Below are 19,555 nucleotides of genomic sequence, written 5' to 3' on the forward strand. Positions count from 1 at the left end.
TTTTCATTCCCAGCCAATGACTTATTCTTATTTCTAAGGGCCGCTCCATCAGATAGCCCAGACAGGCAGGCGTTGGTGGTATAGTGGTGAGCATAGCTGCCTTCCAAGCAGTTGACCCCGGTTCGATTCCCGGCCAACGCAGATCAAATCTTTAAATGTTCAAAATGCATTTTTTGGAAATCAGACTCATGCTGAAAGCAAAGCTGACACACTTTTCGTGAAAATCAAAACCCCATCCAGGAAAGGTTCTTGCATCCTAGTTTCTGCAACTGTCTATCGGTGAGGGGATTGAAGCGAGCAGGGCTCCTGGCCCCTCCCCGACAAAGGCCTACCAAAGGCCTATTCGCCTTGCCCTGACGGGCCAAGGTCCCAGCAGGCCACCGAGCACAGCACCTCAGCCTATTAGAGTGAGGTTTCAGGATCTCTCTCATCCTGTAAACCAACATACTGAAGAAGGTGAAACGTGTGGCTGCGCTCCTCACATGCTGAAGCAGCAGCAGCCCTTTCCCTGAAGCAAAGTTCCTTCATTCCTCCCTCCCATAACCCTTAGCAGGGGATTTATGGTAATTGAGTTGAGTTTCCAAACTGGCCCTTCCTTCCTTCCTTCCCATATCTGCCAGCTCGAGAAGGCTTGTTTTGTTGCACCTGGGAAGTAAAGTATCTATTTGCGAGAGAGAGAGAATGAGAGAGAGAGACAGAGAGAGAGAGACAGAGAGAGAAGGGGAAGGGGTGTTGGCAGTTAGGGTGTGAGCTAGAGAAATGAGGCCTGTCTGCAAAAGGCCATGGGATGGGAGTGCGTGGTTGCAGGTTGTTTGGCTTTGTAAGGCCTACTGCCCGCTTCACTAGAAAATGGGTCTAGGGTTGTCGGTTTGTAGGCTGTAAAAGCCCAGAAAAGCTTTTGTTCTCCAACCAGCAGAGTGGCGCAGCAGAAGCGTGCTGGGCCCATAACCCAGAGGTCGATGGATCGAAACCATCCTCTGCTAACTTTTTTCAAATTATGTTTTTGTGTCATGGCATTAGGGCACAAAGAGCTGTAAGTGCCTGGATGCAATGTCATTCCTTGAACTTGCTGCCTCGTTCCACTCTTGCGCTAAATAGGAGAGGGTCCCAGCCCAGCCAACAAAATGTACTGTTCAATCAAACCAAACTTAAAACCAAGCTCCTTTTTTAAGGGGTCCCGGGGAAATGTTGGGCTGACCGGCAAGACCTCATGATGCGAACTGCTTCTGCGTCAAACGCGCAAGCTTTTTTCATTCCCAGCCAATGACTTATTCTTATTTCTAAGGGCCGCTCCATCAGATAGCCCAGACAGGCAGGCGTTGGTGGTATAGTGGTGAGCATAGCTGCCTTCCAAGCAGTTGACCCGGGTTTGATTCCCGGCCAACGCAGATCAAATCTTTAAATTGTTCAAAATGCATTTTTTGGAAATCAGACTCATGCTGAAAGCAAAGCTGACACACTTTTCGTGAAAATCAAAACCCCATCCAGGAAAGGTTCTTGCATCCTAGTTTCTGCAACTGTCTATCGGTGAGGGGATTGAAGCGAGCAGGGCTCCTGGCCCCTCCCCGACAAAGGCCTGACAAAGGCCTATTCGCCTTGCCCTGACGGGCCAAGGTCCCAGCAGGCCACCGAGCACAGCACCTCAGCCTATTAGAGTGAGGTTTCAGGATCTCTCTCATCCTGTAAACCAACATACTGAAGAAGGTGAAACGTGTGGCTGCGCTCCTCACATGCTGAAGCAGCAGCAGCCCTTTCCCTGAAGCAAAGTTCCTTCATTCCTCCCTCCCATAACCCTTAGCAGGGGATTTATGGTAATTGAGTTGAGTTTCCAAATTGGCCCTTCCTTCCTTCCTTCCCATATCTGCCAGCTCGAGAAGGCTTGTTTTGTTGCACCTGGGAAGTAAAGTATCTATTTGCGAGAGAGAGAGAATGAGAGAGAGAGACAGAGAGAGAGAGACAGAGAGAGAAGGGGAAGGGGTGTTGGCAGTTAGGGTGTGAGCTAGAGAAATGAGGCCTGTCTGCAAAAGGCCATGGGATGGGAGTGCGTGGTTGCAGGTTGTTTGGCTTTGTAAGGCCTACTGCCCGCTTCACTCGAAACTGGGTCTAGGGTTGTCGGTTTGTAGGCTGTAAAAGCCCATAAAAGCTCTTGTTCTCCAACCAGCAGAGTGGCGCAGCGGAAGCGTGCTGGGCCCATAACCCAGAGGTCGATGGATCGAAACCATCCTCTGCTAACTTTTTTCAAATTATGTTTTTGTGTCATGGCATTAGGGCACAAAGAGCTGTAAGTGCCTGGATGCAATGTCATTCCTTGAACTTGCTGCCTCGTTCCACTCTTGCGCTAAATAGGAGAGGGTCCCAGCCCAGCCAACAAAATGTACTGTTCAATCAAACCAAACTTAAAACCAAGCTCCTTTTTTAAGGGGTCCCGGGGAAATGTTGGGCTGACCGGCAAGACCTCATGATGCGAACTGCTTCTGCGTCAAACGCAAGCTTTTTTCATTCCCAGCCAATGACTTATTCTTATTTCTAAGGGCCGCTCCATCAGATAGCCCAGACAGGCAGGCGTTGGTGGTATAGTGGTGAGCATAGCTGCCTTCCAAGCAGTTGACCCGGGTTCGATTCCCGGCCAACGCAGATCAAATCTTTAAATTGTTCAAAATGCATTTTTTGGAAATCAGACTCATGCTGAAAGCAAAGCTGACACACTTTTCGTGAAAATCAAAACCCCATCCAGGAAAGGTTCTTGCATCCTAGTTTCTGCAACTGTCTATCGGTGAGGGGATTGAAGCGAGCAGGGCTCCTGGCCCCTCCCCGACAAAGCCCTGACGAAGGCCTGACAAAGGCCTATTCGCCTTGCCCTGACGGGCCTTGGTCCCAGCAGGCCACCGAGCACAGCACCTCAGCCTATTAGAGTGAGGTTTCAGGATCTCTCTCATCCTGTAAACCAACATACTGAAGAAGGTGAAACGTGTGGCTGCGCTCCTCACATGCTGAAGCAGCAGCAGCCCTTTCCCTGAAGCAAAGTTCCTTCATTCCTCCCTCCCATAACCCTTAGCAGGGGATTTATGGTAATTGAGTTGAGTTTCCAAACTGGCCCTTCCTTCCTTCCTTCCCATATCTGCCAGCTCGAGAAGGCTTGTTTTGTTGCACCTGGGAAGTAAAGTATCTATTTGCGAGAGAGAGAGAGAATGAGAGAGAGAGACAGAGAGAGAGAGACAGAGAGAGAAGGGGAAGGGGTGTTGGCAGTTAGGGTGTGAGCTAGAGAAATGAGGCCTGTCTGCAAAAGGCCATGGGATGGGAGTGCGTGGTTGCAGGTTGTTTGGCTTTGTAAGGCCTACTGCCCGCTTCACTCGAAACTGGGTCTAGGGTTGTCGGTTTGTAGGCTGTAAAAGCCCATAAAAGCTCTTGTTCTCCAACCAGCAGAGTGGCGCAGCGGAAGCGTGCTGGGCCCATAACCCAGAGGTCGATGGATCGAAACCATCCTCTGCTAACTTTTTTCAAATTATGTTTTTGTGTCATGGCATTAGGGCACAAAGAGCTGTAAGTGCCTGGATGCAATGTCATTCCTTGAACTTGCTGCCTCGTTCCACTCTTGCGCTAAATAGGAGAGGGTCCCAGCCCAGCCAACAAAATGTACTGTTCAATCAAACCAAACTTAAAACCAAGCTCCTTTTTTAAGGGGTCCCGGGGAAATGTTGGGCTGACCGGCAAGACCTCATGATGCGAACTGCTTCTGCGTCAAACGCAAGCTTTTTTCATTCCCAGCCAATGACTTATTCTTATTTCTAAGGGCCGCTCCATCAGATAGCCCAGACAGGCAGGCGTTGGTGGTATAGTGGTGAGCATAGCTGCCTTCCAAGCAGTTGACCCGGGTTCGATTCCCGGCCAACGCAGATCAAATCTTTAAATTGTTCAAAATGCATTTTTTGGAAATCAGACTCATGCTGAAAGCAAAGCTGACACACTTTTCGTGAAAATCAAAACCCCATCCAGGAAAGGTTCTTGCATCCTAGTTTCTGCAACTGTCTATCGGTGAGGGGATTGAAGCGAGCAGGGCTCCTGGCCCCTCCCCGACAAAGCCCTGACAAAGGCCTGACAAAGGCCTATTCGCCTTGCCCTGACGGGCCTTGGTCCCAGCAGGCCACCGAGCACAGCACCTCAGCCTATTAGAGTGAGGTTTCAGGATCTCTCTCATCCTGTAAACCAACATACTGAAGAAGGTGAAACGTGTGGCTGCGCTCCTCACATGCTGATGCAGCAGCAGCCCTTTCCCTGAAGCAAAGTTCCTTCATTCCTCCCTCCCATAACCCTTAGCAGGGGATTTATGGTAATTGAGTTGAGTTTCCAAACTGGCCCTTCCTTCCTTCCTTCCCATATCTGCCAGCTCGAGAAGGCTTGTTTTGTTGCACCTGGGAAGTAAAGTATCTATTTGCGAGAGAGAGAGAATGAGAGAGAGAGACAGAGAGAGAGAGACAGAGAGAGAAGGGGAAGGGGTGTTGGCAGTTAGGGTGTGAGCTAGAGAAATGAGGCCTGTCTGCAAAAGGCCATGGGATGGGAGTGCGTGGTTGCAGGTTGTTTGGCTTTGTAAGGCCTACTGCCCGCTTCACTCGAAAATGGGTCTAGGGTTGTCGGTTTGTAGGCTGTAAAAGCCCAGAAAAGCTTTTGTTCTCCAACCAGCAGAGTGGCGCAGCGGAAGCGTGCTGGGCCCATAACCCAGAGGTCGATGGATCGAAACCATCCTCTGCTAACTTTTTTCAAATTATGTTTTTGTGTCATGGCATTAGGGCACAAAGAGCTGTAAGTGCCTGGATGCAATGTCATTCCTTGAACTTGCTGCCTCGTTCCACTCTTGCGCTAAATAGGAGAGGGTCCCAGCCCAGCCAACAAAATGTACTGTTCAATCAAACCAAACTTAAAACCAAGCTCCTTTTTTAAGGGGTCCCGGGGAAATGTTGGGCTGACCGGCAAGACCTCATGATGCGAACTGCTTCTGCGTCAAACGCAAGCTTTTTTCATTCCCAGCCAATGACTTATTCTTATTTCTAAGGGCCGCTCCATCAGATAGCCCAGACAGGCAGGCGTTGGTGGTATAGTGGTGAGCATAGCTGCCTTCCAAGCAGTTGACCCGGGTTCGATTCCCGGCCAACGCAGATCAAATCTTTAAATTGTTCAAAATGCATTTTTTGGAAATCAGACTCATGCTGAAAGCAAAGCTGACACACTTTTCGTGAAAATCAAAACCCCATCCAGGAAAGGTTCTTGCATCCTAGTTTCTGCAACTGTCTATCGGTGAGGGGATTGAAGCGAGCAGGGCTCCTGGCCCCTCCCCGACAAAGCCCTGACGAAGGCCTGACAAAGGCCTATTCGCCTTGCCCTGACGGGCCTTGGTCCCAGCAGGCCACCGAGCACAGCACCTCAGCCTATTAGAGTGAGGTTTCAGGATCTCTCTCATCCTGTAAACCAACATACTGAAGAAGGTGAAACGTGTGGCTGCGCTCCTCACATGCTGAAGCAGCAGCAGCCCTTTCCCTGAAGCAAAGTTCCTTCATTCCTCCCTCCCATAACCCTTAGCAGGGGATTTATGGTAATTGAGTTGAGTTTCCAAACTGGCCCTTCCTTCCTTCCTTCCCATATCTGCCAGCTCGAGAAGGCTTGTTTTGTTGCACCTGGGAAGTAAAGTATCTATTTGCGAGAGAGAGAGAATGAGAGAGAGAGACAGAGAGAGAGAGACAGAGAGAGAAGGGGAAGGGGTGTTGGCAGTTAGGGTGTGAGCTAGAGAAATGAGGCCTGTCTGCAAAAGGCCATGGGATGGGAGTGCGTGGTTGCAGGTTGTTTGGCTTTGTAAGGCCTACTGCCCGCTTCACTCGAAACTGGGTCTAGGGTTGTCGGTTTGTAGGCTGTAAAAGCCCAGAAAAGCTCTTGTTCTCCAACCAGCAGAGTGGCGCAGCGGAAGCGTGCTGGGCCCATAACCCAGAGGTAGATGGATCGAAACCATCCTCTGCTAACTTTTTTCAAATTATGTTTTTGTGTCATGGCATTAGGGCACAAAGAGCTGTAAGTGCCTGGATGCAATGTCATTCCTTGAACTTGCTGCCTTGTTCCACTCTTGCGCTAAATAGGAGAGGGTCCCAGCCCAGCCAACAAAATGTACTGTTCAATCAAACCAAACTTAAAACCAAGCTCCTTTTTTAAGGGGTCCCGGGGAAATGTTTGACTGACCGGCAAGACCTCATGATGCGAACTGCTTCTGCGTCAAACGCAAGCTTTTTTCATTCCCAGCCAATGACTTATTCTTATTTCTAAGGGCCGCTCCATCAGATAGCCCAGACAGGCAGGCGTTGGTGGTATAGTGGTGAGCATAGCTGCCTTCCAAGCAGTTGACCCCGGTTCGATTCCCGGCCAACGCAGATCAAATCTTTAAATGTTCAAAATGCATTTTTTGGAAATCAGACTCATGCTGAAAGCAAAGCTGACACACTTTTCGTGAAAATCAAAACCCCATCCAGGAAAGGTTCTTGCATCCTAGTTTCTGCAACTGTCTATCGGTGAGGGGATTGAAGCGAGCAGGGCTCCTGGCCCCTCCCCGACAAAGCCCTGACGAAGGCCTGACAAAGGCCTATTCGCCTTGCCCTGACGGGCCTTGGTCCCAGCAGGCCACCGAGCACAGCACCTCAGCCTATTAGAGTGAGGTTTCAGGATCTCTCTCATCCTGTAAACCAACATACTGAAGAAGGTGAAACGTGTGGCTGCGCTCCTCACATGCTGAAGCAGCAGCAGCCCTTTCCCTGAAGCAAAGTTCCTTCATTCCTCCCTCCCATAACCCTTAGCAGGGGATTTATGGTAATTGAGTTGAGTTTCCAAACTGGCCCTTCCTTCCTTCCTTCCCATATCTGCCAGCTCGAGAAGGCTTGTTTTGTTGCACCTGGGAAGTAAAGTATCTATTTGCGAGAGAGAGAGAGAATGAGAGAGAGAGACAGAGAGAGAGAGACAGAGAGAGAAGGGGAAGGGGTGTTGGCAGTTAGGGTGTGAGCTAGAGAAATGAGGCCTGTCTGCAAAAGGCCATGGGATGGGAGTGCGTGGTTGCAGGTTGTTTGGCTTTGTAAGGCCTACTGCCCGCTTCACTCGAAACTGGGTCTAGGGTTGTCGGTTTGTAGGCTGTAAAAGCCCATAAAAGCTCTTGTTCTCCAACCAGCAGAGTGGCGCAGCGGAAGCGTGCTGGGCCCATAACCCAGAGGTCGATGGATCGAAACCATCCTCTGCTAACTTTTTTCAAATTATGTTTTTGTGTCATGGCATTAGGGCACAAAGAGCTGTAAGTGCCTGGATGCAATGTCATTCCTTGAACTTGCTGCCTCGTTCCACTCTTGCGCTAAATAGGAGAGGGTCCCAGCCCAGCCAACAAAATGTACTGTTCAATCAAACCAAACTTAAAACCAAGCTCCTTTTTTAAGGGGTCCCGGGGAAATGTTGGGCTGACCGGCAAGACCTCATGATGCGAACTGCTTCTGCGTCAAACGCAAGCTTTTTTCATTCCCAGCCAATGACTTATTCTTATTTCTAAGGGCCGCTCCATCAGATAGCCCAGACAGGCAGGCGTTGGTGGTATAGTGGTGAGCATAGCTGCCTTCCAAGCAGTTGACCCGGGTTCGATTCCCGGCCAACGCAGATCAAATCTTTAAATTGTTCAAAATGCATTTTTTGGAAATCAGACTCATGCTGAAAGCAAAGCTGACACACTTTTCGTGAAAATCAAAACCCCATCCAGGAAAGGTTCTTGCATCCTAGTTTCTGCAACTGTCTATCGGTGAGGGGATTGAAGCGAGCAGGGCTCCTGGCCCCTCCCCGACAAAGCCCTGACAAAGGCCTGACAAAGGCCTATTCGCCTTGCCCTGACGGGCCTTGGTCCCAGCAGGCCACCGAGCACAGCACCTCAGCCTATTAGAGTGAGGTTTCAGGATCTCTCTCATCCTGTAAACCAACATACTGAAGAAGGTGAAACGTGTGGCTGCGCTCCTCACATGCTGATGCAGCAGCAGCCCTTTCCCTGAAGCAAAGTTCCTTCATTCCTCCCTCCCATAACCCTTAGCAGGGGATTTATGGTAATTGAGTTGAGTTTCCAAACTGGCCCTTCCTTCCTTCCTTCCCATATCTGCCAGCTCGAGAAGGCTTGTTTTGTTGCACCTGGGAAGTAAAGTATCTATTTGCGAGAGAGAGAGAATGAGAGAGAGAGACAGAGAGAGAGAGACAGAGAGAGAAGGGGAAGGGGTGTTGGCAGTTAGGGTGTGAGCTAGAGAAATGAGGCCTGTCTGCAAAAGGCCATGGGATGGGAGTGCGTGGTTGCAGGTTGTTTGGCTTTGTAAGGCCTACTGCCCGCTTCACTCGAAAATGGGTCTAGGGTTGTCGGTTTGTAGGCTGTAAAAGCCCAGAAAAGCTTTTGTTCTCCAACCAGCAGAGTGGCGCAGCGGAAGCGTGCTGGGCCCATAACCCAGAGGTCGATGGATCGAAACCATCCTCTGCTAACTTTTTTCAAATTATGTTTTTGTGTCATGGCATTAGGGCACAAAGAGCTGTAAGTGCCTGGATGCAATGTCATTCCTTGAACTTGCTGCCTCGTTCCACTCTTGCGCTAAATAGGAGAGGGTCCCAGCCCAGCCAACAAAATGTACTGTTCAATCAAACCAAACTTAAAACCAAGCTCCTTTTTTAAGGGGTCCCGGGGAAATGTTGGGCTGACCGGCAAGACCTCATGATGCGAACTGCTTCTGCGTCAAACGCAAGCTTTTTTCATTCCCAGCCAATGACTTATTCTTATTTCTAAGGGCCGCTCCATCAGATAGCCCAGACAGGCAGGCGTTGGTGGTATAGTGGTGAGCATAGCTGCCTTCCAAGCAGTTGACCCGGGTTCGATTCCCGGCCAACGCAGATCAAATCTTTAAATTGTTCAAAATGCATTTTTTGGAAATCAGACTCATGCTGAAAGCAAAGCTGACACACTTTTCGTGAAAATCAAAACCCCATCCAGGAAAGGTTCTTGCATCCTAGTTTCTGCAACTGTCTATCGGTGAGGGGATTGAAGCGAGCAGGGCTCCTGGCCCCTCCCCGACAAAGCCCTGACGAAGGCCTGACAAAGGCCTATTCGCCTTGCCCTGACGGGCCTTGGTCCCAGCAGGCCACCGAGCACAGCACCTCAGCCTATTAGAGTGAGGTTTCAGGATCTCTCTCATCCTGTAAACCAACATACTGAAGAAGGTGAAACGTGTGGCTGCGCTCCTCACATGCTGAAGCAGCAGCAGCCCTTTCCCTGAAGCAAAGTTCCTTCATTCCTCCCTCCCATAACCCTTAGCAGGGGATTTATGGTAATTGAGTTGAGTTTCCAAACTGGCCCTTCCTTCCTTCCTTCCCATATCTGCCAGCTCGAGAAGGCTTGTTTTGTTGCACCTGGGAAGTAAAGTATCTATTTGCGAGAGAGAGAGAATGAGAGAGAGAGACAGAGAGAGAGAGACAGAGAGAGAAGGGGAAGGGGTGTTGGCAGTTAGGGTGTGAGCTAGAGAAATGAGGCCTGTCTGCAAAAGGCCATGGGATGGGAGTGCGTGGTTGCAGGTTGTTTGGCTTTGTAAGGCCTACTGCCCGCTTCACTCGAAACTGGGTCTAGGGTTGTCGGTTTGTAGGCTGTAAAAGCCCAGAAAAGCTCTTGTTCTCCAACCAGCAGAGTGGCGCAGCGGAAGCGTGCTGGGCCCATAACCCAGAGGTAGATGGATCGAAACCATCCTCTGCTAACTTTTTTCAAATTATGTTTTTGTGTCATGGCATTAGGGCACAAAGAGCTGTAAGTGCCTGGATGCAATGTCATTCCTTGAACTTGCTGCCTTGTTCCACTCTTGCGCTAAATAGGAGAGGGTCCCAGCCCAGCCAACAAAATGTACTGTTCAATCAAACCAAACTTAAAACCAAGCTCCTTTTTTAAGGGGTCCCGGGGAAATGTTGGGCTGACCGGCAAGACCTCATGATGCGAACTGCTTCTGCGTCAAACGCAAGCTTTTTTCATTCCCAGCCAATGACTTATTCTTATTTCTAAGGGCCGCTCCATCAGATAGCCCAGACAGGCAGGCGTTGGTGGTATAGTGGTGAGCATAGCTGCCTTCCAAGCAGTTGACCCCGGTTCGATTCCCGGCCAACGCAGATCAAATCTTTAAATGTTCAAAATGCATTTTTTGGAAATCAGACTCATGCTGAAAGCAAAGCTGACACACTTTTCGTGAAAATCAAAACCCCATCCAGGAAAGGTTCTTGCATCCTAGTTTCTGCAACTGTCTATCGGTGAGGGGATTGAAGCGAGCAGGGCTCCTGGCCCCTCCCCGACAAAGGCCTGACAAAGGCCTATTCGCCTTGCCCTGACGGGCCTTGGTCCCAGCAGGCCACCGAGCACAGCACCTCAGCCTATTAGAGTGAGGTTTCAGGATCTCTCTCATCCTGTAAACCAACATACTGAAGAAGGTGAAACGTGTGGCTGCGCTCCTCACATGCTGAAGCAGCAGCAGCCCTTTCCCTGAAGCAAAGTTCCTTCATTCCTCCCTCCCATAACCCTTAGCAGGGGATTTATGGTAATTGAGTTGAGTTTCCAAACTGGCCCTTCCTTCCTTCCTTCCCATATCTGCCAGCTCGAGAAGGCTTGTTTTGTTGCACCTGGGAAGTAAAGTATCTATTTGCGAGAGAGAGAGAATGAGAGAGAGAGACAGAGAGAGAGAGACAGAGAGAGAAGGGGAAGGGGTGTTGGCAGTTAGGGTGTGAGCTAGAGAAATGAGGCCTGTCTGCAAAAGGCCATGGGATGGGAGTGCGTGGTTGCAGGTTGTTTGGCTTTGTAAGGCCTACTGCCCGCTTCACTCGAAAATGGGTCTAGGGTTGTCGGTTTGTAGGCTGTAAAAGCCCAGAAAAGCTTTTGTTCTCCAACCAGCAGAGTGGCGCAGCGGAAGCGTGCTGGGCCCATAACCCAGAGGTCGATGGATCGAAACCATCCTCTGCTAACTTTTTTCAAATTATGTTTTTGTGTCATGGCATTAGGGCACAAAGAGCTGTAAGTGCCTGGATGCAATGTCATTCCTTGAACTTGCTGCCTCGTTCCACTCTTGCGCTAAATAGGAGAGGGTCCCAGCCCAGCCAACAAAATGTACTGTTCAATCAAACCAAACTTAAAACCAAGCTCCTTTTTTAAGGGGTCCCGGGGAAATGTTGGGCTGACCGGCAAGACCTCATGATGCGAACTGCTTCTGCGTCAAACGCAAGCTTTTTTCATTCCCAGCCAATGACTTATTCTTATTTCTAAGGGCCGCTCCATCAGATAGCCCAGACAGGCAGGCAGGCGTTGGTGGTATAGTGGTGAGCATAGCTGCCTTCCAAGCAGTTGACCCCGGTTCAATTCCCGGCCAACGCAGATCAAATCTTTAAATGTTCAAAATGCATTTTTTGGAAATCAGACTCATGCTGAAAGCAAAGCTGACACACTTTTCGTGAAAATCAAAACCCCATCCAGGAAAGGTTCTTGCATCCTAGTTTCTGCAACTGTCTATCGGTGAGGGGATTGAAGCGAGCAGGGCTCCTGGCCCCTCCCCGACAAAGGCCTGACAAAGGCCTATTCGCCTTGCCCTGACGGGCCAAGGTCCCAGCAGGCCACCGAGCACAGCACCTCAGCCTATTAGAGTGAGGTTTCAGGATCTCTCTCATCCTGTAAACCAACATACTGAAGAAGGTGAAACGTGTGGCTGCGCTCCTCACATGCTGAAGCAGCAGCAGCCCTTTCCCTGAAGCAAAGTTCCTTCATTCCTCCCTCCCATAACCCTTAGCAGGGGATTTATGGTAATTGAGTTGAGTTTCCAAACTGGCCCTTCCTTCCTTCCTTCCCATATCTGCCAGCTCGAGAAGGCTTGTTTTGTTGCACCTGGGAAGTAAAGTATCTATTTGCGAGAGAGAGAGAATGAGAGAGAGAGACAGAGAGAGAGAGACAGAGAGAGAAGGGGAAGGGGTGTTGGCAGTTAGGGTGTGAGCTAGAGAAATGAGGCCTGTCTGCAAAAGGCCATGGGATGGGAGTGCGTGGTTGCAGGTTGTTTGGCTTTGTAAGGCCTACTGCCCGCTTCACTCGAAAATGGGTCTAGGGTTGTCGGTTTGTAGGCTGTAAAAGCCCAGAAAAGCTTTTGTTCTCCAACCAGCAGAGTGGCGCAGCGGAAGCGTGCTGGGCCCATAACCCAGAGGTCGATGGATCGAAACCATCCTCTGCTAACTTTTTTCAAATTATGTTTTTGTGTCATGGCATTAGGGCACAAAGAGCTGTAAGTGCCTGGATGCAATGTCATTCCTTGAACTTGCTGCCTCGTTCCACTCTTGCGCTAAATAGGAGAGGGTCCCAGCCCAGCCAACAAAATGTACTGTTCAATCAAACCAAACTTAAAACCAAGCTCCTTTTTTAAGGGGTCCCGGGGAAATGTTGGGCTGACCGGCAAGACCTCATGATGCGAACTACTTCTGCGTCAAACGCGCAAGCTTTTTTCATTCCCAGCCAATGACTTATTCTTATTTCTAAGGGCCGCTCCATCAGATAGCCCAGACAGGCAGGCGTTGGTGGTATAGTGGTGAGCATAGCTGCCTTCCAAGCAGTTGACCCGGGTTTGATTCCCGGCCAACGCAGATCAAATCTTTAAATTGTTCAAAATGCATTTTTTGGAAATCAGACTCATGCTGAAAGCAAAGCTGACACACTTTTCGTGAAAATCAAAACCCCATCCAGGAAAGGTTCTTGCATCCTAGTTTCTGCAACTGTCTATCGGTGAGGGGATTGAAGCGAGCAGGGCTCCTGGCCCCTCCCCGACAAAGGCCTGACAAAGGCCTATTCGCCTTGCCCTGACGGGCCAAGGTCCCAGCAGGCCACCGAGCACAGCACCTCAGCCTATTAGAGTGAGGTTTCAGGATCTCTCTCATCCTGTAAACCAACATACTGAAGAAGGTGAAACGTGTGGCTGCGCTCCTCACATGCTGAAGCAGCAGCAGCCCTTTCCCTGAAGCAAAGTTCCTTCATTCCTCCCTCCCATAACCCTTAGCAGGGGATTTATGGTAATTGAGTTGAGTTTCCAAACTGGCCCTTCCTTCCTTCCTTCCCATATCTGCCAGCTCGAGAAGGCTTGTTTTGTTGCACCTGGGAAGTAAAGTATCTATTTGCGAGAGAGAGAGAATGAGAGAGAGAGACAGAGAGAGAGAGACAGAGAGAGAAGGGGAAGGGGTGTTGGCAGTTAGGGTGTGAGCTAGAGAAATGAGGCCTGTCTGCAAAAGGCCATGGGATGGGAGTGCGTGGTTGCAGGTTGTTTGGCTTTGTAAGGCCTACTGCCCGCTTCACTCGAAAATGGGTCTAGGGTTGTCGGTTTGTAGGCTGTAAAAGCCCAGAAAAGCTTTTGTTCTCCAACCAGCAGAGTGGCGCAGCGGAAGCGTGCTGGGCCCATAACCCAGAGGTCGATGGATCGAAACCATCCTCTGCTAACTTTTTTCAAATTATGTTTTTGTGTCATGGCATTAGGGCACAAAGAGCTGTAAGTGCCTGGATGCAATGTCATTCCTTGAACTTGCTGCCTCGTTCCACTCTTGCGCTAAATAGGAGAGGGTCCCAGCCCAGCCAACAAAATGTACTGTTCAATCAAACCAAACTTAAAACCAAGCTCCTTTTTTAAGGGGTCCCGGGGAAATGTTGGGCTGACCGGCAAGACCTCATGATGCGAACTGCTTCTGCGTCAAACGCGCAAGCTTTTTTCATTCCCAGCCAATGACTTATTCTTATTTCTAAGGGCCGCTCCATCAGATAGCCCAGACAGGCAGGCGTTGGTGGTATAGTGGTGAGCATAGCTGCCTTCCAAGCAGTTGACCCGGGTTTGATTCCCGGCCAACGCAGATCAAATCTTTAAATTGTTCAAAATGCATTTTTTGGAAATCAGACTCATGCTGAAAGCAAAGCTGACACACTTTTCGTGAAAATCAAAACCCCATCCAGGAAAGGTTCTTGCATCCTAGTTTCTGCAACTGTCTATCGGTGAGGGGATTGAAGCGAGCAGGGCTCCTGGCCCCTCCCCGACAAAGGCCTGACAAAGGCCTATTCGCCTTGCCCTGACGGGCCAAGGTCCCAGCAGGCCACCGAGCACAGCACCTCAGCCTATTAGAGTGAGGTTTCAGGATCTCTCTCATCCTGTAAACCAACATACTGAAGAAGGTGAAACGTGTGGCTGCGCTCCTCACATGCTGAAGCAGCAGCAGCCCTTTCCCTGAAGCAAAGTTCCTTCATTCCTCCCTCCCATAACCCTTAGCAGGGGATTTATGGTAATTGAGTTGAGTTTCCAAACTGGCCCTTCCTTCCTTCCTTCCCATATCTGCCAGCTCGAGAAGGCTTGTTTTGTTGCACCTGGGAAGTAAAGTATCTATTTGCGAGAGAGAGAGAATGAGAGAGAGAGACAGAGAGAGAGAGACAGAGAGAGAAGGGGAAGGGGTGTTGGCAGTTAGGGTGTGAGCTAGAGAAATGAGGCCTGTCTGCAAAAGGCCATGGGATGGGAGTGCGTGGTTGCAGGTTGTTTGGCTTTGTAAGGCCTACTGCCCGCTTCACTCGAAACTGGGTCTAGGGTTGTCGGTTTGTAGGCTGTAAAAGCCCATAAAAGCTCTTGTTCTCCAACCAGCAGAGTGGCGCAGCGGAAGCGTGCTGGGCCCATAACCCAGAGGTCGATGGATCGAAACCATCCTCTGCTAACTTTTTTCAAATTATGTTTTTGTGTCATGGCATTAGGGCACAAAGAGCTGTAAGTGCCTGGATGCAATGTCATTCCTTGAACTTGCTGCCTCGTTCCACTCTTGCGCTAAATAGGAGAGGGTCCCAGCCCAGCCAACAAAATGTACTGTTCAATCAAACCAAACTTAAAACCAAGCTCCTTTTTTAAGGGGTCCCGGGGAAATGTTGGGCTGACCGGCAAGACCTCATGATGCGAACTGCTTCTGCGTCAAACGCAAGCTTTTTTCATTCCCAGCCAATGACTTATTCTTATTTCTAAGGGCCGCTCCATCAGATAGCCCAGACAGGCAGGCGTTGGTGGTATAGTGGTGAGCATAGCTGCCTTCCAAGCAGTTGACCCGGGTTCGATTCCCGGCCAACGCAGATCAAATCTTTAAATTGTTCAAAATGCATTTTTTGGAAATCAGACTCATGCTGAAAGCAAAGCTGACACACTTTTCGTGAAAATCAAAACCCCATCCAGGAAAGGTTCTTGCATCCTAGTTTCTGCAACTGTCTATCGGTGAGGGGATTGAAGCGAGCAGGGCTCCTGGCCCCTCCCCGACAAAGCCCTGACGAAGGCCTGACAAAGGCCTATTCGCCTTGCCCTGACGGGCCTTGGTCCCAGCAGGCCACCGAGCACAGCACCTCAGCCTATTAGAGTGAGGTTTCAGGATCTCTCTCATCCTGTAAACCAACATACTGAAGAAGGTGAAACGTGTGGCTGCGCTCCTCACATGCTGAAGCAGCAGCAGCCCTTTCCCTGAAGCAAAGTTCCTTCATTCCTCCCTCCCATAACCCTTAGCAGGGGATTTATGGTAATTGAGTTGAGTTTCCAAACTGGCCCTTCCTTCCTTCCTTCCCATATCTGCCAGCTCGAGAAGGCTTGTTTTGTTGCACCTGGGAAGTAAAGTATCTATTTGCGAGAGAGAGAGAATGAGAGAGAGAGACAGAGAGAGAGAGACAGAGAGAGAAGGGGAAGGGGTGTTGGCAGTTAGGGTGTGAGCTAGAGAAATGAGGCCTGTCTGCAAAAGGCCATGGGATGGGAGTGCGTGGTTGCAGGTTGTTTGGCTTTGTAAGGCCTACTGCCCGCTTCACTCGAAACTGGGTCTAGGGTTGTCGGTTTGTAGGCTGTAAAAGCCCAGAAAAGCTCTTGTTCTCCAACCAGCAGAGTGGCGCAGCGGAAGCGTGCTGGGCCCATAACCCAGAGGTAGATGGATCGAAACCATCCTCTGCTAACTTTTTTCAAATTATGTTTTTGTGTCATGGCATTAGGGCACAAAGAGCTGTAAGTGCCTGGATGCAATGTCATTCCTTGAACTTGCTGCCTTGTTCCACTCTTGCGCTAAATAGGAGAGGGTCCCAGCCCAGCCAACAAAATGTACTGTTCAATCAAACCAAACTTAAAACCAAGCTCCTTTTTTAAGGGGTCCCGGGGAAATGTTGGGCTGACCGGCAAGACCTCATGATGCGAACTGCTTCTGCGTCAAACGCAAGCTTTTTTCATTCCCAGCCAATGACTTATTCTTATTTCTAAGGGCCGCTCCATCAGATAGCCCAGACAGGCAGGCGTTGGTGGTATAGTGGTGAGCATAGCTGCCTTCCAAGCAGTTGACCCCGGTTCGATTCCCGGCCAACGCAGATCAAATCTTTAAATGTTCAAAATGCATTTTTTGGAAATCAGACTCATGCTGAAAGCAAAGCTGACACACTTTTCGTGAAAATCAAAACCCCATCCAGGAAAGGTTCTTGCATCCTAGTTTCTGCAACTGTCTATCGGTGAGGGGATTGAAGCGAGCAGGGCTCCTGGCCCCTCCCCGACAAAGGCCTGACAAAGGCCTATTCGCCTTGCCCTGACGGGCCAAGGTCCCAGCAGGCCACCGAGCACAGCACCTCAGCCTATTAGAGTGAGGTTTCAGGATCTCTCTCATCCTGTAAACCAACATACTGAAGAAGGTGAAACGTGTGGCTGCGCTCCTCACATGCTGAAGCAGCAGCAGCCCTTTCCCTGAAGCAAAGTTCCTTCATTCCTCCCTCCCATAACCCTTAGCAGGGGATTTATGGTAATTGAGTTGAGTTTCCAAACTGGCCCTTCCTTCCTTCCTTCCCATATCTGCCAGCTCGAGAAGGCTTGTTTTGTTGCACCTGGGAAGTAAAGTATCTATTTGCGAGAGAGAGAGAATGAGAGAGAGAGACAGAGAGAGAGAGACAGAGAGAGAAGGGGAAGGGGTGTTGGCAGTTAGGGTGTGAGCTAGAGAAATGAGGCCTGTCTGCAAAAGGCCATGGGATGGGAGTGCGTGGTTGCAGGTTGTTTGGCTTTGTAAGGCCTACTGCCCGCTTCACTCGAAAATGGGTCTAGGGTTGTCGGTTTGTAGGCTGTAAAAGCCCAGAAAAGCTTTTGTTCTCCAACCAGCAGAGTGGCGCAGCGGAAGCGTGCTGGGCCCATAACCCAGAGGTCGATGGATCGAAACCATCCTCTGCTAACTTTTTTCAAATTATGTTTTTGTGTCATGGCATTAGGGCACAAAGAGCTGTAAGTGCCTGGATGCAATGTCATTCCTTGAACTTGCTGCCTCGTTCCACTCTTGCGCTAAATAGGAGAGGGTCCCAGCCCAGCCAACAAAATGTACTGTTCAATCAAACCAAACTTAAAACCAAGCTCCTTTTTTAAGGGGTCCCGGGGAAATGTTGGGCTGACCGGCAAGACCTCATGATGCGAACTGCTTCTGCGTCAAACGCGCAAGCTTTTTTCATTCCCAGCCAATGACTTATTCTTATTTCTAAGGGCCGCTCCATCAGATAGCCCAGACAGGCAGGCGTTGGTGGTATAGTGGTGAGCATAGCTGCCTTCCAAGCAGTTGACCCGGGTTTGATTCCCGGCCAACGCAGATCAAATCTTTAAATTGTTCAAAATGCATTTTTTGGAAATCAGACTCATGCTGAAAGCAAAGCTGACACACTTTTCGTGAAAATCAAAACCCCATCCAGGAAAGGTTCTTGCATCCTAGTTTCTGCAACTGTCTATCGGTGAGGGGATTGAAGCGAGCAGGGCTCCTGGCCCCTCCCCGACAAAGGCCTGACAAAGGCCTATTCGCCTTGCCCTGACGGGCCAAGGTCCCAGCAGGCCACCGAGCACAGCACCTCAGCCTATTAGAGTGAGGTTTCAGGATCTCTCTCATCCTGTAAACCAACATACTGAAGAAGGTGAAACGTGTGGCTGCGCTCCTCACATGCTGAAGCAGCAGCAGCCCTTTCCCTGAAGCAAAGTTCCTTCATTCCTCCCTCCCATAACCCTTAGCAGGGGATTTATGGTAATTGAGTTGAGTTTCCAAACTGGCCCTTCCTTCCTTCCTTCCCATATCTGCCAGCTCGAGAAGGCTTGTTTTGTTGCACCTGGGAAGTAAAGTATCTATTTGCGAGAGAGAGAGAATGAGAGAGAGAGACAGAGAGAGAGAGACAGAGAGAGAAGGGGAAGGGGTGTTGGCAGTTAGGGTGTGAGCTAGAGAAATGAGGCCTGTCTGCAAAAGGCCATGGGATGGGAGTGCGTGGTTGCAGGTTGTTTGGCTTTGTAAGGCCTACTGCCCGCTTCACTCGAAACTGGGTCTAGGGTTGTCGGTTTGTAGGCTGTAAAAGCCCAGAAAAGCTCTTGTTCTCCAACCAGCAGAGTGGCGCAGCGGAAGCGTGCTGGGCCCATAACCCAGAGGTCGATGGATCGAAACCATCCTCTGCTAACTTTTTTCAAATTATGTTTTTGTGTCATGGCATTAGGGCACAAAGAGCTGTAAGTGCCTGGATGCAATGTCATTCCTTGAACTTGCTGCCTCGTTCCACTCTTGCGCTAAATAGGAGAGGGTCCCAGCCCAGCCAACAAAATGTACTGTTCAATCAAACCAAACTTAAAACCAAGCTCCTTTTTTAAGGGGTCCCGGGGAAATGTTGGGCTGACCGGCAAGACCTCATGATGCGAACTGCTTCTGCGTCAAATGCAAGCTTTTTTCATTCCCAGCCAATGACTTATTCTTATTTCTAAGGGCCGCTCCATCAGATAGTCCAGACAGGCAGGCGTTGGTGGTATAGTGGTGAGCATAGCTGCCTTCCAAGCAGTTGACCCGGGTTCGATTCCCGGCCAACGCAGATCAAATCTTTAAATTGTTCAAAATGCATTTTTTGGAAATCAGACTCATGCTGAAAGCAAAGCTGACACACTTTTCGTGAAAATCAAAACCCCATCCAGGAAAGGTTCTTGCATCCTAGTTTCTGCAACTGTCTATCGGTGAGGGGATTGAAGCGAGCAGGGCTCCTGGCCCCTCCCCGACAAAGCCCTGACGAAGGCCTGACAAAGGCCTATTCGCCTTGCCCTGACGGGCCTTGGTCCCAGCAGGCCACCGAGCACAGCACCTCAGCCTATTAGAGTGAGGTTTCAGGATCTCTCTCATCCTGTAAACCAACATACTGAAGAAGGTGAAACGTGTGGCTGCGCTCCTCACATGCTGAAGCAGCAGCAGCCCTTTCCCTGAAGCAAAGTTCCTTCATTCCTCCCTCCCATAACCCTTAGCAGGGGATTTATGGTAATTGAGTTGAGTTTCCAAACTGGCCCTTCCTTCCTTCCTTCCCATATCTGCCAGCTCGAGAAGGCTTGTTTTGTTGCACCTGGGAAGTAAAGTATCTATTTGCGAGAGAGAGAGAATGAGAGAGAGAGACAGAGAGAGAGAGACAGAGAGAGAAGGGGAAGGGGTGTTGGCAGTTAGGGTGTGAGCTAGAGAAATGAGG

General features: G+C 49.9%; 18 non-coding genes across 18 annotated transcripts; all 18 read left to right on the forward strand.

The window, feature by feature from the left end:
* Positions 1-2,159: 2,159 nt before the first annotated feature.
* TRNAM-CAU (transfer RNA methionine (anticodon CAU)) lies at positions 2,160-2,231 on the forward strand. The gene has a single exon. It is a non-coding gene; the product is annotated as a tRNA-Met (tRNA).
* Positions 2,232-2,562: 331 nt separating this feature from the next.
* Positions 2,563-2,634, forward strand: TRNAG-UCC (transfer RNA glycine (anticodon UCC)). The gene has a single exon. It is a non-coding gene; the product is annotated as a tRNA-Gly (tRNA).
* Positions 2,635-3,418: 784 nt separating this feature from the next.
* Positions 3,419-3,490, forward strand: TRNAM-CAU (transfer RNA methionine (anticodon CAU)). The gene has a single exon. It is a non-coding gene; the product is annotated as a tRNA-Met (tRNA).
* A 331-nt stretch (positions 3,491-3,821) lies between these two features.
* Positions 3,822-3,893, forward strand: TRNAG-UCC (transfer RNA glycine (anticodon UCC)). Its single transcript has one exon. It is a non-coding gene; the product is annotated as a tRNA-Gly (tRNA).
* A 782-nt stretch (positions 3,894-4,675) lies between these two features.
* On the forward strand, positions 4,676-4,747 carry TRNAM-CAU (transfer RNA methionine (anticodon CAU)). The gene has a single exon. It is a non-coding gene; the product is annotated as a tRNA-Met (tRNA).
* A 331-nt stretch (positions 4,748-5,078) lies between these two features.
* Positions 5,079-5,150, forward strand: TRNAG-UCC (transfer RNA glycine (anticodon UCC)). The gene has a single exon. It is a non-coding gene; the product is annotated as a tRNA-Gly (tRNA).
* A 2,040-nt stretch (positions 5,151-7,190) lies between these two features.
* Positions 7,191-7,262, forward strand: TRNAM-CAU (transfer RNA methionine (anticodon CAU)). Its single transcript has one exon. It is a non-coding gene; the product is annotated as a tRNA-Met (tRNA).
* A 331-nt stretch (positions 7,263-7,593) lies between these two features.
* Positions 7,594-7,665, forward strand: TRNAG-UCC (transfer RNA glycine (anticodon UCC)). Its single transcript has one exon. It is a non-coding gene; the product is annotated as a tRNA-Gly (tRNA).
* Positions 7,666-8,447: 782 nt separating this feature from the next.
* On the forward strand, positions 8,448-8,519 carry TRNAM-CAU (transfer RNA methionine (anticodon CAU)). The gene has a single exon. It is a non-coding gene; the product is annotated as a tRNA-Met (tRNA).
* A 331-nt stretch (positions 8,520-8,850) lies between these two features.
* On the forward strand, positions 8,851-8,922 carry TRNAG-UCC (transfer RNA glycine (anticodon UCC)). The gene has a single exon. It is a non-coding gene; the product is annotated as a tRNA-Gly (tRNA).
* Positions 8,923-10,949: 2,027 nt separating this feature from the next.
* TRNAM-CAU (transfer RNA methionine (anticodon CAU)) lies at positions 10,950-11,021 on the forward strand. Its single transcript has one exon. It is a non-coding gene; the product is annotated as a tRNA-Met (tRNA).
* Positions 11,022-12,198: 1,177 nt separating this feature from the next.
* TRNAM-CAU (transfer RNA methionine (anticodon CAU)) lies at positions 12,199-12,270 on the forward strand. The gene has a single exon. It is a non-coding gene; the product is annotated as a tRNA-Met (tRNA).
* Positions 12,271-13,446: 1,176 nt separating this feature from the next.
* TRNAM-CAU (transfer RNA methionine (anticodon CAU)) lies at positions 13,447-13,518 on the forward strand. The gene has a single exon. It is a non-coding gene; the product is annotated as a tRNA-Met (tRNA).
* A 1,176-nt stretch (positions 13,519-14,694) lies between these two features.
* Positions 14,695-14,766, forward strand: TRNAM-CAU (transfer RNA methionine (anticodon CAU)). Its single transcript has one exon. It is a non-coding gene; the product is annotated as a tRNA-Met (tRNA).
* A 331-nt stretch (positions 14,767-15,097) lies between these two features.
* Positions 15,098-15,169, forward strand: TRNAG-UCC (transfer RNA glycine (anticodon UCC)). The gene has a single exon. It is a non-coding gene; the product is annotated as a tRNA-Gly (tRNA).
* Positions 15,170-17,196: 2,027 nt separating this feature from the next.
* On the forward strand, positions 17,197-17,268 carry TRNAM-CAU (transfer RNA methionine (anticodon CAU)). The gene has a single exon. It is a non-coding gene; the product is annotated as a tRNA-Met (tRNA).
* Positions 17,269-18,444: 1,176 nt separating this feature from the next.
* On the forward strand, positions 18,445-18,516 carry TRNAM-CAU (transfer RNA methionine (anticodon CAU)). The gene has a single exon. It is a non-coding gene; the product is annotated as a tRNA-Met (tRNA).
* Positions 18,517-18,847: 331 nt separating this feature from the next.
* Positions 18,848-18,919, forward strand: TRNAG-UCC (transfer RNA glycine (anticodon UCC)). Its single transcript has one exon. It is a non-coding gene; the product is annotated as a tRNA-Gly (tRNA).
* The last annotated feature ends 636 nt before the right edge of the window (positions 18,920-19,555 follow it).

The sequence above is a fragment of the Ambystoma mexicanum genome, chromosome 6q (assembly GCF_040938575.1).
Source record: "Ambystoma mexicanum isolate Mex_15411 chromosome 6q, UKY_AmexF1_1, whole genome shotgun sequence".
Classification (NCBI taxonomy): Eukaryota; Metazoa; Chordata; class Amphibia; order Caudata; family Ambystomatidae; genus Ambystoma; species Ambystoma mexicanum.